Source organism: Equus przewalskii, chromosome 1 (genome assembly GCF_037783145.1).
Source record: "Equus przewalskii isolate Varuska chromosome 1, EquPr2, whole genome shotgun sequence".
NCBI lineage: Eukaryota > Metazoa > Chordata > Mammalia > Perissodactyla > Equidae > Equus > Equus przewalskii.
This window is the reverse complement of record NC_091831.1, coordinates 144,457,254-144,470,324: the sequence shown is the minus strand read 5'-3', so window position 1 is coordinate 144,470,324 and position 13,071 is coordinate 144,457,254. Positions and strand designations below refer to the sequence as shown.

The 13,071-nt window shown below is 40.6% G+C and overlaps 2 pseudogenes; both read right to left on the bottom strand.

The window, feature by feature from the left end:
* Positions 1-305: 305 nt before the first annotated feature.
* LOC139078261 (52 kDa repressor of the inhibitor of the protein kinase-like) lies at positions 306-1,739 on the bottom strand (annotated as a pseudogene).
* Positions 1,693-6,748, bottom strand: LOC139076782 (52 kDa repressor of the inhibitor of the protein kinase pseudogene; annotated as a pseudogene).
* Positions 6,749-13,071: the final 6,323 nt, after the last annotated feature.

Genomic DNA, 13,071 nt, shown 5'->3' with positions numbered 1-13,071 from the left:
TTTAACATATACTTAAAACTTCAACTAGTCAAAGGTCGATTGTGAGAGACATTGTAACATTTTATAAAATGTATTCCTTCCTCCTACACATCCTCCAAATCTATTCCTTCAAAGAACTGATAACTCAATACAGTTGGATCCATAGTGATGATAAATGCTGTGTTTAAAATGACTTTAGACAATTCCAGAGTGCCAGTATCAGAGATCATGCAGAAATGAAATTTGGCACTTTCAGTACTATCTCCTGAAAGAATAGCTAAGTCTTCAAAGTGTGAGCATTAAAACAGTGGTTGTTTAAACAGATAGATTATCAATAGCTAATTTATTCAATTGGAGCCCTATAGGCAAAGAAATTTGGTAACTGGCCTATGTATACTTTACAGCTTTTCCCCTAAATATTAAACATAGGAGAAAACCTATTTTTAAACATTCCCTTAGGTATTTTTGAGAGTTTATGAATTATCTATAGGAAGCACCGCCTTAGATGTATAGATTTTGATATATATGTCTACAATAAATCCAGATCATGTTTTATATAAAAATTTTTGTTAAGCAAAACTAAGTTACTTGACCTTCAATCTGTCAAAGTGTTCCTCAGGTAAGCTTTGAGACTCATCCATTTTCATGGCACTTATTCTCAGCTTTCATCACAGGAATAGACAGGACCTTCAGCAATGCATAAACGTTAGGAAAAAACTAGAGGTCCGGCAGATGGAGGGCTTCATACGTGGTGGATGGAAGCTCTCTCTCTTTCCTTCTGTTTCTACTTGATTCTCCAACAGTGACACTGTGCTGGGAGTGTGTCAGGATTGGCTAAGTCATTTCTGTACAAGTCAGCCTGGTGTCCTTCTGATGTGTTGAATTTGAGCTGTTCCATGACAGACGGTACCAGAGATAAGCGTTTACGAGCTTTGGGGTGTTGTTCTGAGAATATATCGTTAAGTTCCTGAGTAATGTGCTCCGCTGTTGGAACACTTAGGGACTCTTTACAGTCATTTTCAGAGGTTGGTTGAGATTCCAGGTTACCTTGCTGAGCTCTGTGGAGTTTCCCAGGGAGTTTCATTTGAATATCAAATTTGGTTATCAAATTTATAGCTGCCTCAAATGAAATACATGGTAAGTTTTGATATTTTCCAGCACCTCATTAGTGAATGCAACACTGCAGTGAAGCTGCTGACTGCAAAGAAAACATCAAAGATTCGCCCCCCGGAGATTTTTTCCAAAGGCTCTTATAAAAGATAGGACAATTTTTTTAAGGTTAAGATAGGACATTCTCAAGTACAAAAATGAGATAAAAATTTGTTGATACACTGCAGAGGACACATGCTCTGCCAGCTATACAGTTATTCCATCTAATATTCGTGTCACTTATTTATACCTGAACATGAAACGAGTGCTTGCAGGAGAGCTATTAAAATTTCAAAAGCACCATGCCTGTCTGTCCATTGAGAATGACAAATTTCCTTCAGGTCATTACCCTTCATTATTCAGAGAAAAGAGGAATTACATTGTCAAGCTATAAAAGTGTTGTGGTAATTGAGGGATAAAAGAACAAACTTCTTCAGTTATTTCCAATGCAACAGATACTCCCACAACAGGCACTGGTTTTGCCAGTCACATATTTAAGGCACAGGAAGATCTGAGTATGGAGGCAGCTCAGGGATATTTCTCCAAAAGTCGAATCAGCAACTGTTTTTCTTTTTTTTTTTGAGGAATATTGGCCCTGAGCTAACATCCATGCCCATCTTCCTCTGCTCAATATGTGGGACGCCAGCCACAGCATGGCTTGACAAGTGGTGCATAGGTCCCCACCTGGGATCCAAACCCCAGGCCGCAGAAGCAGAATGTGCAAACTTAACTGCTGCGCCACCGGGCCAGCCCCACACCTTTCATTTTTGAAGAAAACCTACTGGACGCAATATATGCCATGTTTGGTTACACGTTAGTGTACTCCACGTTTAGTTCCCACTTCTCAGTTATCATACAGTGAAATTGCACAAACAAAATTTCTGCATCAGCTTCATGAGGCAGGAAGCCCACAAATTCTTCTCTTGGGTACGAGATCATCAACAAACCTCACCAGCATGGGCTGGTGTTCTTCCCCTGCTGTGTCCACACATCGTTAGTGATCATGGAAGCGAAGTGTCTCTCTCTTCCCGGAGAGTTTCTTCCCAAAGGCAGCTCTCACAGATCTCTAGTCTGATTCTGCTATTTTCCAATGGAACAGGTTAATTTGTGTTGTCTCCAAGTGCTTTCTCAGGACCTTTTCACCAGAACTTATCCCACACTTCAGCAGTGCTTGAAAGCTATCAGGAGTAAAGAGAACTTAAGGGATTTCATCATTCTCATGTCCATTCAGAGGTAGGTTTTGTTTACTTAAGAATTGAAATTTCAAATAATGATTTTAGGTGTTGTTTTCCTTCTCCTCGAGAGATGCACATAAAAGGTCTTCATCCAGTTCTTCACCTCCTTCTTCTGCACTGGGGTTCTGAGCATCATTGTTATTTGTGTCCTTATATTTTTGTTCCTGTGCAGAAGTTCTGTCAGTTTTTTTTCTGTTTGTTTTTATGTTTCAGTGTCCTCATTGCATCTTCACTCAATTTTTAATTCATTTTCTGTGTCTATTATGCAGACTGTTCAGATGACTGATAAGGTAAATAACTGTCCTGTAAGGACTAGTTCTATAGATCATGTAACTGAGCAAAAAGGGGCTCGTTCTGCTCACTGCAACCTGGTGCCAATCAATTACAAACAAGCCGGTGGTTGAGAAAGGAAAATTTATACAATTAGTTAGCATAATCGGAAGATGGTCGACTAGTTTCCTAAAGAACCATCTTCAAATCATACGGAATCTTGAGGCAGTTATATAGGGGAAATGGGCAGGGAAGGAGGGGGGTTAGGGATGTCGACCATCCAGTGTGATGAACTTCAAGGTACCACATAATCTCTTTCTTCTGTCATTCGTGATGGGTACCCACGCAGAATTTTTCTTTCTGGAGGTTGTCATGTTCCTGGAAAACTCAGAGAACAAAGTTGTTTTATCACAGCTGGGAGATATACGTAAGCAGAGTCATAGAACTAGCAGATCATGAATTCTGTAAAAGGGAGAGGTGCTTAATCATCTAGGCTACATGCAGGCTAGAATGTATTCACAGAGACTAGTGAGTCAGGGTCAGAATTACTATATTGCTTCCTTTCCCTAAGATGTTAACTTAATGTTTCCCTCATGTTAACTTAAGATCCAGCTGTTACAATCATTGTGGGATCAAAGTGTTTGGCACATAACCAATAATGTTTTATCTTCTAAGTTTTATCTTTTAAGTCTGCTCTTCTGCAATTCTTCACCTACTTCTGCATCTGGTCAGTGGGCCTGGGGAACCTAAAGACCAGGCATGGCTCTTCCTCAAGCCGTTGGGGGCTGTGAAGGTGTTAGGTGTCCTCACCCCGCAGGTCCAGGTCTCCCTTTCCTGTCTTCTCAGGGTAGCCCACCCTCAGGTAGGGTTGGGGAGGAGAGCCAGGCCAGCACCGTCAACCTAGAATTCTGTAACAAACTGTGGATTAAATGTGAGAGTAGAAAAGACCTTTTCAGGCATGCAAACATTAAAAAAAAAAAATTGCCTCTCTGTAATTTTTTCTCTGTATCCTGGGGTAGGCAGGCTTCTAAGCTGACCACTAATGATCCTGACTTTAAGGCTGGGCTGGACCTAGTGGCTTGCTTCTGATAAATAGAATAAGGCAAAAGTCATGGATATGACTTCTGAGATTAGGTTACAAAAAACTGACATGGTCTTGCTTGCATTCTCCCTCCCTCCCTCCCTCCCTCCCTCCCTCCCTCTCTCTCTCTCTCTCTCTCTCTCTCTCTCTCTCTCTCTCTCTCTCTCGCTTGTTCTGATGCAATGAGCTGTCATGTTATGGGCCACCTCAGGGAAAGGTCAATGTGGCAAGGAACTGAAAGAGGCCACTAGTCATTTAGTCCTGAGGAACTGAGGAGGTCAGTTCAGCAGGAAACACTGTATTACCAACAAGAATAGCCACTACCTCCCCCAGTAGTAATTCCCTAGTATGTCTTCTAAGAGAGGAAGAAGAAAGAACATCATGTAGACAGTTCTATTTCTAATCCAGTGGTTCTCAACTGCGGGCTATTTTGCCCTCCCCCCCCCCCCCCCCCCGCAAGACATTTGACAATGTCTGGAGACATTTTTGATTGCCATGACTTGTGGGGTTGGGGGCACTACTAGCATCTAGTGAGGAGAGGCCAAGGATGCTACTAAACATCCTACCATGCACAGGACAGCCCCACAACAAAGAATTATCTTATCCAAAATATCAATAGGGCCAAAGCTGTGAGAAATCTTGTTCTAACCTGATAGTATGGTTCTTCAACTTGATGTCCCACCTGTAGGTAGTTTGCCATGTACTTTATGTTTGTTAAGGCTGGCAAAGTGTAGAATATTGCTGGATGGCAACTAGTTGCAAGAATTTAACCATGGGAGGCTAATAGGGGTACTGGCAGTGAGACCTGTCAGCTATGACAGGTGAGTGCAAGAATGGAGCCATAATTTCAGGAAGGAATACCATTTCTTAATGGCTTCCTTCCTGTGATATTGTGAATTATAATAATTATATTTGGTCTTTGTCCTCATTTCTAGCACAGAGCTTCTAAAACACTTGGAATTTCCTTAGTGGTAAGAGAGATCTTGGTACCTTTTGTTATGTTAATAAGGTAACTTTTGGAATGCCCCTAGGTCACCTAAGGATGGGGTCTGGTTGCCAGGGGAACCAACCTTATGACTGGAGGGCTGGAACTTTCAATCCTACCCCCAGACCTCCGAGGGGAGCCGGAGGTTGAATTGACTATGAATGGTGAATGATTTAGTCAATCATGCCTATGTAACGAAGTCTCCATAAAAACCCAAAAGGACAGCATTGGGAGAGCTGGGTTGGTGAACACATGGAGGTGCTGGAAGAGTGGTGTGCCCAGATAGGGCCTCCGCATGTCCTCCCACATACCTTGCCCTCTACATCTCTTCCATCTGGATGTTCATCTGTATCTTTTATCATAACCTTTTATAATAAATTGGTAAACATAAGTAAATGTTTCCCTGAGTTCTGTGAACCGCTCTAGCTAATAAGTCAAATCCAAAGGGATGAGAAGTCATGGGAACCACTGACTTACAGCCAGTCAGTCAGAAGTACAGGTAACAAGCTGGACTTGCGACTGGTATCTGAAGTCCAAGGAAGGGGGGTCTTTGGAACCTCCAATCTATAGCTGATTGGTCAGAAGCACAGGAAACAACCTGGGCTTGCGATTGGCTTCTGAAGCCAAGGGCAGTCTCATAGGACTGAGCCCTTTACCTTTGGGATCTGGTGCTATCTGCAGGGAGCTAGGGTCAGAATTGAGTTGAATTGTAGGACACCCAGGGGTGTCCCGAGTGTTGCATGGTGGTGTAGGGGGAAACACACACACAGACACACACACACAGCCACGTCAGAACTGATCTTAAAACCATGCTCCTTCCCTGGAGAAGTCCCTGCAGCTATGCTCCAGTAACTCTTGCAGTATTTCTGATGAATTTTTAGTCTTTCTTTTAAATGCTTGTTCTATGTTGGCGGCTTAAGATTATACCCTTATCCCATGCCTGCTTTTTGTCTCTGCTGTGCCAGACTTGATTTTATTTGTGTCTCAGAGTAATGCTTTCAGATTTGCTTGAATCTAAACTCTGTACTTCTTAGGACAATCCCAATACGTCCCATATCTGACACAGCCTCCCAGAACCCCAGCACAAAGATGACACTACAGGGCTTTGCTCGTTCAGGAGGGGAGTTTAAACACTTATAACAAATTGTTACCAATTTGTTAATCCATGTATTCATGAAGTTCAGCATTAGCGAATAGTAGGTTAGATTTTACAATAATTTACGTGCAATTAATAGCATAGATCACACTACTTAAAGTTAGAAAGATTTTCTAGTAAACATTAGCTTAATAAATTTTTAGTACTACCTACGAGGTGTCTAAAAGCATAGCATAGAGGAGCATTCAATGTTCTACAATACGTAGAAACTGGTTTGGCCCATTGAACTAAATTAGCTGATCCTAATTGCTCACTATTTTCAATCAAATAAATATTTAATGACTAGTTGGTAACTAGTCCCAGATTTGTTATATCAAACAGCCATAAAGCCATTGTTGTAGAATAATCCCAAATTGATGGGCAACTATATGTTTCATGTAGTACTCTAGAATTTATATTATTTATATGAACAGGATATTATAAGTTCCTTTAAATTTATTACTTACAAGCATAAATTGTTTTTCGAAAAAAAGAGCATATTTTCCATTGAATTCTCCAACTCCTGTTTTCTTTTCTAAAATTTTTAGCCTTCCACATGTGCTCTTAGAGTTTTCTTAGTTAGCCTCTGCTCCAGCCATCTCTTGCTACATAGCAAACCACCTCTAAACCTAGCAGCACGAAAACAACAGCAGTTTTATATCCTCACAGAATTCAGATAGGGTGTGGTAGGGATGTGTTGTCTCTGCTCTGCTGTGTTCAGGGCCTCTGCCAGGAAGACTCAATGCTGAGGGGTGACTTGAAAGACTGGAAACTGGAATCATCTGGAGGCCTCTTCACTCACACGCCAGGACCTGGGCTGGGATGACATGAAGGCTGGGCTCAGCCAAGGCTGTTGACCAGACCACCTACATGGGGTCTCTCTCACTGGCTTGGGCTTCTCCCAGGATGGTCCCTAGGTTCCGAGAGGGAGCTTCCTAAGAGTGAGTGTTCCAGCAGACACACACAGAAGCTTCAGGGCCTTTTATGACCTAGCCTCAGAAGTCATATTGTGTCATTTCTTCCATACTCTATTGCAAGGATTGTAAACTATGGTCTCATGCCAAATCCAGTCGGCCACCTGTCTTTGTAAAGAAAGTGTTGCTGGAACACAGCCGTGTCTGCTTGTTTACATACCGTCTATGGCTGCTTTGCAGTCAAGTAGTTGCAACAGAGACCGTGTGGTCTGCAAAGCCTAAAATATTTACTGTCTGGCTCTTTATAGAAAAGGTTGGCCAGGGCCAGCCTTGAGGCATAGTGATTAAGTTTGCATGCTCTGCTTCGGTGGCCTGAGGTTCATGGGTTTAGTTCCCAGGCACGGATCCACACGCTGCTTGCTCATCAGGCCATGCTGTGGCAGCATCCCACATACAAAATAGAGGAAGGTTGGCACAGATGTTAGCTCAGGGCCAATCTTCCTCACAAAAAAAAGAAAAAAAATTTAAGAAAAAATTTTTTAACAAAAGAAAGAAAATACTTGCCGAGCCTTGCTCTGTTGGTTAAAGCAATCACAAGCCTGCTCGGTGTCAAGGGAGGGACTAGACCCCGCTCTTAGTGGGAGGTGTGTCAAAGAAGATGCAGCCATTAAAAAATCTCCTTAGCACCTGTTTGCCTCTCAGATTTTAATCCTTCTTTGGTTTTTAATTTTGTAAGCTATGTAAACTAGCTTTCTAACTATTTGAATGTATGCTAAAGTTTGTTAGAAAAAGTTAGTGGGATTCAACCACGTTATTTCAAGTTTTATTCCTTTGCAATTTGCCTCTGTCAGCTCCTGTGGGTAAATATTTGGCTGGTAATTCTTTCAGAGAAAGGTTAGAAAGGTTAACCCGTGTTTACAGAGTTAATACCAGTGATAAAAAAAGACCTTTAGCTCCAGAAAAAAAAAACAAAAAAAAAGGAAACAATTGTCCAAACAGTTAAGCTTCATTTGGTCAACAAGTTTCAGGTTTTAGAAGTCATTACTTACTTATTTATGAAAAAATTTGTACTTAAATATGCTATATTGGTCCCGTTTTCATTAAACCCCCAATCTGCTCATCTATAGAATGAGGGGTTGGGTAGGCAGTGGTTCTTAGCCCTGGCTATGTATTCAAGTCATGGGGAGCCCAAGTCCCTAGCCTAGATATTTAAATCAGAATGTCTGGAGATGAGGCCCCCAAGAGTTTTGAAAGTTCCTCAGATCATTATTATATATATATATATATTTCTTTTTGGTAAGGAAGATTGGCCCCAAGCTAACATCTGTTGCTAATCCTCAGATGGTTTTAATATACAGCTAGGGCAGAGAAATGTGTGGTTAGGTGATTGCAGGCTCCTTTATAGACAGTAAAATTCTCTTGTTCTGTGATTGTAAAGGAGATACAAAACGGAAAATTTTCCCATGTTTTTTGCTTATGCTGCTGAGAAAATTATTTGGAATGAAAGTTGTATTTGTCTTAATATGATAACCAGCATGATTTCAATATCTCACAGTTATTTGGACTATCTGATTTAGTATAAACCTAAGTCAAATATTTTGATTATCAGATATTTTGTGCCCTGCTGATTCTGTCATTTCACATTATTCATTTGCTGAAGCAGACCTAAAATTTGTTTGTTAATGAACATGCTAGTATGACCCCCCTTTCAGAATGATATTGACAAACATCTGCTAATATGTATTAACACAGTATTTCTCAAACTTAAGTGTGCACATGAATAACTTGGGGAATCTTGTTAAAATGTAGATTCTGATTCAATAAGTCTGGGGGGTAAGAATCCGGCCTAAGAATCTGCATTTCTAACAAGTTCCCAAATGGTACCTATGCTTTCCATCCTTCATCCACGCACTACACTTTGAGTAGCAAGATATTAACATAGCCGGCCAGACTGGCTAGTGTAACTTAGAATTGCAAGTTTAGGTCAGAATTGATTGAGAAAAAGAATGGAGCCACAGGAAAAAAGAGCAGTGTTAGAGGCATTTTAAAATTTATTATACTGTGCACGATGGCACTTTTTTTACTTTTTAAAGAAATAACCCTCTGAGAAAACTATGGAACTCTGTTGCTGGTTCTTCCCACAGGTTTTACCAGTAAATATTTTCTTCAGCTGTGTGATAATCTGTCCTCTACAATGTAGGCCTCACGCAGTGGCTAATCAGCGGCTGAGAGCTCACTTCTCAGAGACAGGATGGTATAGTGGCATATGCATTAGACTGGAGCTTACTGGACCTGGGTTCTTGCCTTTATCACTTTTTGACTGTGTGACCTTGAGCAGGTCAGTTAATCTCGTTGAGCCTCAGGTTTGTCTTTAAATCTAGGCTAATAATCCCTGTCTACCATACAGGGTATTAAAAAGAGCAAATAAGAACATTGTGAAAGTGCTTTGTAAATTGCAAAGTGACTTATACATGTAAGTTATTGTTATTATTGTTCACAGGGTATTCTTGACTCTAGACCCACATCCAAAAACACCTTGGCTTTTAAGACTATTGACCTTCAACTATCTTTACTAGTAGAAGGAGCGTTAACAAGAATTAGATGATAAACAATTTTTCTCGTTTTGGAATGGCCTGGGTTCAAAGAATAAAAAGATGGAGTTTTAAGAGAGTCAGGAAAGAAAGTCTGCAGAAAGAATCCTAGGGGGAAATGGTGGTAAATTCAGGCTCTGTTACTCATCCTCCTAGGTACTTGACTGTGTCTAGCATTGGGAGCATCAGTGATGTTGATGGGAAGGCCTATAAAACTGATTGTGATTAAAAGCCAATTTTGAATTAAAAAAATGAAAGGAAATGGGTTTCTCTGATTCTTTCAAGGAACTCAGTTTAGGGAAATGGTTAACACCATTTCTTTCCTTCACTCTCTAGAGTGTTTGCTGCAGACTGATGATTTACTATCATAGAGCAAAGAGGCTTGGCTTTCATTACAATATGGGAATAAAAATATTAATTTAGAAAAAAACGAATTCAGCTTCTGTGGTTGGATAAAACGTCTATCTGATGAGATAGTTAAGTTCATAAATGACCTCAGGGTGATAATCTGCAAGTGGAAGATTGAATTAACTCCATGTGTTAATGGCAATGAAGCATTTTCCCCTGAGCTGGTTCAAGTAGCCATCTGTGCACTGGGGAACCTTAGGAAAGACCTGAGAAGGAGCCCCATAAAAAGTAAATTCCAGGGAGACTGACTAAAGCAAAACTAGTGACCCGATCAGTAGACTGACCCATAGCGTACCAGTATGTAGTTCTAGGAAATAATTTAAGTAGGAAGGAAAAGACATTTTTATTGTGTTTATTTTGCTGTCTTGCTTGCAGACTACCCAGTTAATGTAGGTTACTTTGGGCACAGTAGCCACAGAAACTCTGTGTGGCAGGAAACATTTTTTGTGAGTATATTAGTGGCATATATCTTTTTCATTATGTGACCTCAGATATTTTCATAAACATGTCTTAGAGTCCTCAAAGCTCTGCTGGGTGTAGAAGGTTTCTCAACAACTTTCTTGTAACTTTCCACAATGATAGAAATTCATCCTTGCTTTTCAGTTCACTTGGGGCCTTCCTGATGGTTGACTACCTAATTCTCCAAACTCAAGTTCCCACGTTAAAATAACTTGCTCCTTCTACTTCTGGGGTTGTTTCATGAGCAGTGTAGCCAGTGTTCTTTAATTTGCTTCTGCCCACACCGTGATCCCGATTATCTTTCTTGTTTGCAGATGGAGGCACTTCTAACTCATCCATACACGGCAGACTGTTGCTCTCTGAAATCCATGCCTTTGTGACTGGGGACTTTGCTTCCACTGCAAGAAGTGTGCTGGATGTCTACATGTCTGTTGTTAAGGCTTTGGCAAAAGCCAGAGCACCAGACAATGATCCACTGAGGAAATGTAAGCTTTTAATATAGCATATTAGACATGTAATACGGTTATTTGCCTGTCCCTTCCAGAGTATTGAATCTGGAAGATGATCTTCGCATTTTCTTACTGGTTTTAATAAGCACTTTGGTCCTTTAGGGAAGACCAAGGTAAAAGAATGAGAACTCCAGGGGAATTTCCCGTTGAATTCCTAGAACACAAGTACCCTAAATATGGTATTCTTTTGATCCAGCCTAATTTATCCCTGGGAACATTATCTGAATATGAATAACTATTTTCAAGGCAGTCTAACTTTCCAGTACAGTATGTTCCGGAAGCCACCATTATAAGGATGTTAAGGAATCCTTTCAGTGTACTTGTCCTGCCATCCTGTCCTAATCTTGGGGGGAGGTTGGGGAGTGCTAGTCTGTCCACAAACTTTAGGGTGTCTAAGGGATCTCTTATGCCTTCAGGATAGACCCAGAAAATAAGCCTTTGGGTGAGATGTTCGCTTTAATCTTGTGTTAGCTACTAAGGAGAATTCCAGTGGCAGAGTTTTGCTCTAGCCATCTGAGCATTTCTTTTTCCTGTAAAGAATTCCAGGCCATTCCAGTTTAGCTCAGAATATGTGGAGCTTAACTGAAGTAAAAGCAGACCTTTCTTGGAGTAGCTGGGCTAGAATAATTCCAGCTCATCCCTACCTCTGTCATCCTGCATCTTCCAAAGTTTCCCTGAGGTTCAAATGTGGGTTACTCAGGGACCTACATACTCCCCAGGGATGCCAAAAGATTCAGATGCCATTGTAGCAGTGCTTATCTGATACAAGTAATATTTCTTTAATTCCACCAGTTAAATTTTACCAGAATTAAGAGAATAAACAAGCATCACTATGTACCGTAATGGGGACTAATATTCCTACTGTCTAAAATGAAGTTTAGTTCTTGCTTGATATGCCAACACTAGGAATGATACAACAAGACTCCAATGTGGTTACAGGAAATACGTCAAGAAAATACATTGGGATAATATCTTTTAAAGTTTATGAGTTTCTTTCTCCTCTAATATTTACTGAACTCAATGCCAATTTGTACTCAGGAGTCATCCTAGACATAGTAGTGGGAGACAGAGCATTCTCATCAACCAGGAAAGTTAGCGTAATAAAGAAATCCCTGTTACGCTGACCTTGCCAATTGGCTCCTCATCTTTGCTTGCTGCCTCTAGAATGGCTGCACCTTGAGCCTTTGCCTTATCGAAACTGATCTACCCAGAACTGGAAGAGTCCAATTTTTGGAAGGATAAAAATTAGACAAATGGTAAAGGAATAAAATAAATTAGCTTCCACATTCCATTTCACATTGCTATCCCATTATAATAAAAACGTTTTTTCTTGACACATCCCCTCTGACATTTTACTATATTCATCTTTGGGTGGAGTTTTTTCTTTCTCATTCTTTCTGGAATAATCTTCTTTCTTGTCAGACACAATGGACAGACACTTGGCCGTGAAGTCTACTGCTATTTTTCCCCCCCAAATTTCCCTGTGTAGGGTATTGCAGGTTTCTCCAGTGGAGTTGTTTATAGGCCCATAAAACCTTAACAGTTTCCAAAAATGTGTCATAAAAATAATTTCTAGGGGCCAGCCTAGTGGTTAAGTTTGGCATACTCTGCTTCGGTGGCCCAGGTTCAGTTCTGGGGCACAGACATGTGCCACTCATTGGCAGCCATGCTGTGGTGGCGACCCACATACAAAATAGAGGAAGATTGATAACAGATGTTAGCTCAGGGAAAATCTTCCTCAGGAGAAAAAAGAAAAATTCTAACAGTGAAAACAAGGAGGCTCAGAACTTCATGGAAACTGCTACCAATGGAGCATCAGCCCCATTCTATGTAGCTGAGATGATAGGAATGAAATGTCTCTGGATGTTTGTGACCTATCAGCAGCTGTCCCAGTGTAGGAATAAATATCTCTCTGGAATAGAAGAATGGGCAAGAAAACAATAACAGAACATTTCTTTAAATAGCCTACCCACAGAAGCATACAAAGTCACGTCCATACCAGTCTGTTCACAGTGAAATATGGAAGAGAACAATACAATCCCCTCAGTGTTTTGCGGAAACCAAGACAAGGTTGATGCAGAGAAATGAAGACAGAGCTATGGCTTCCTGCTGCCCTGATATTTCTGAAGGCTGTGTTGTTAAAATTACCATTTTGAGTTTCTTTATTGCTATCACTTTCTTATTGAAGAAGCTTTTTTAAAAAAAGAGTCTTGGATAGTCCACGAGAAAGTCCAAAACTGCTTTGGCACACATAAATATAGAAGTTATAATAAAATCTAGAAAACTACCTGGTGTGTTCTAATTCCTTAAACAGCAAGTATTTATACCGAACAGAAGATTTATGGGATTCAGGAAG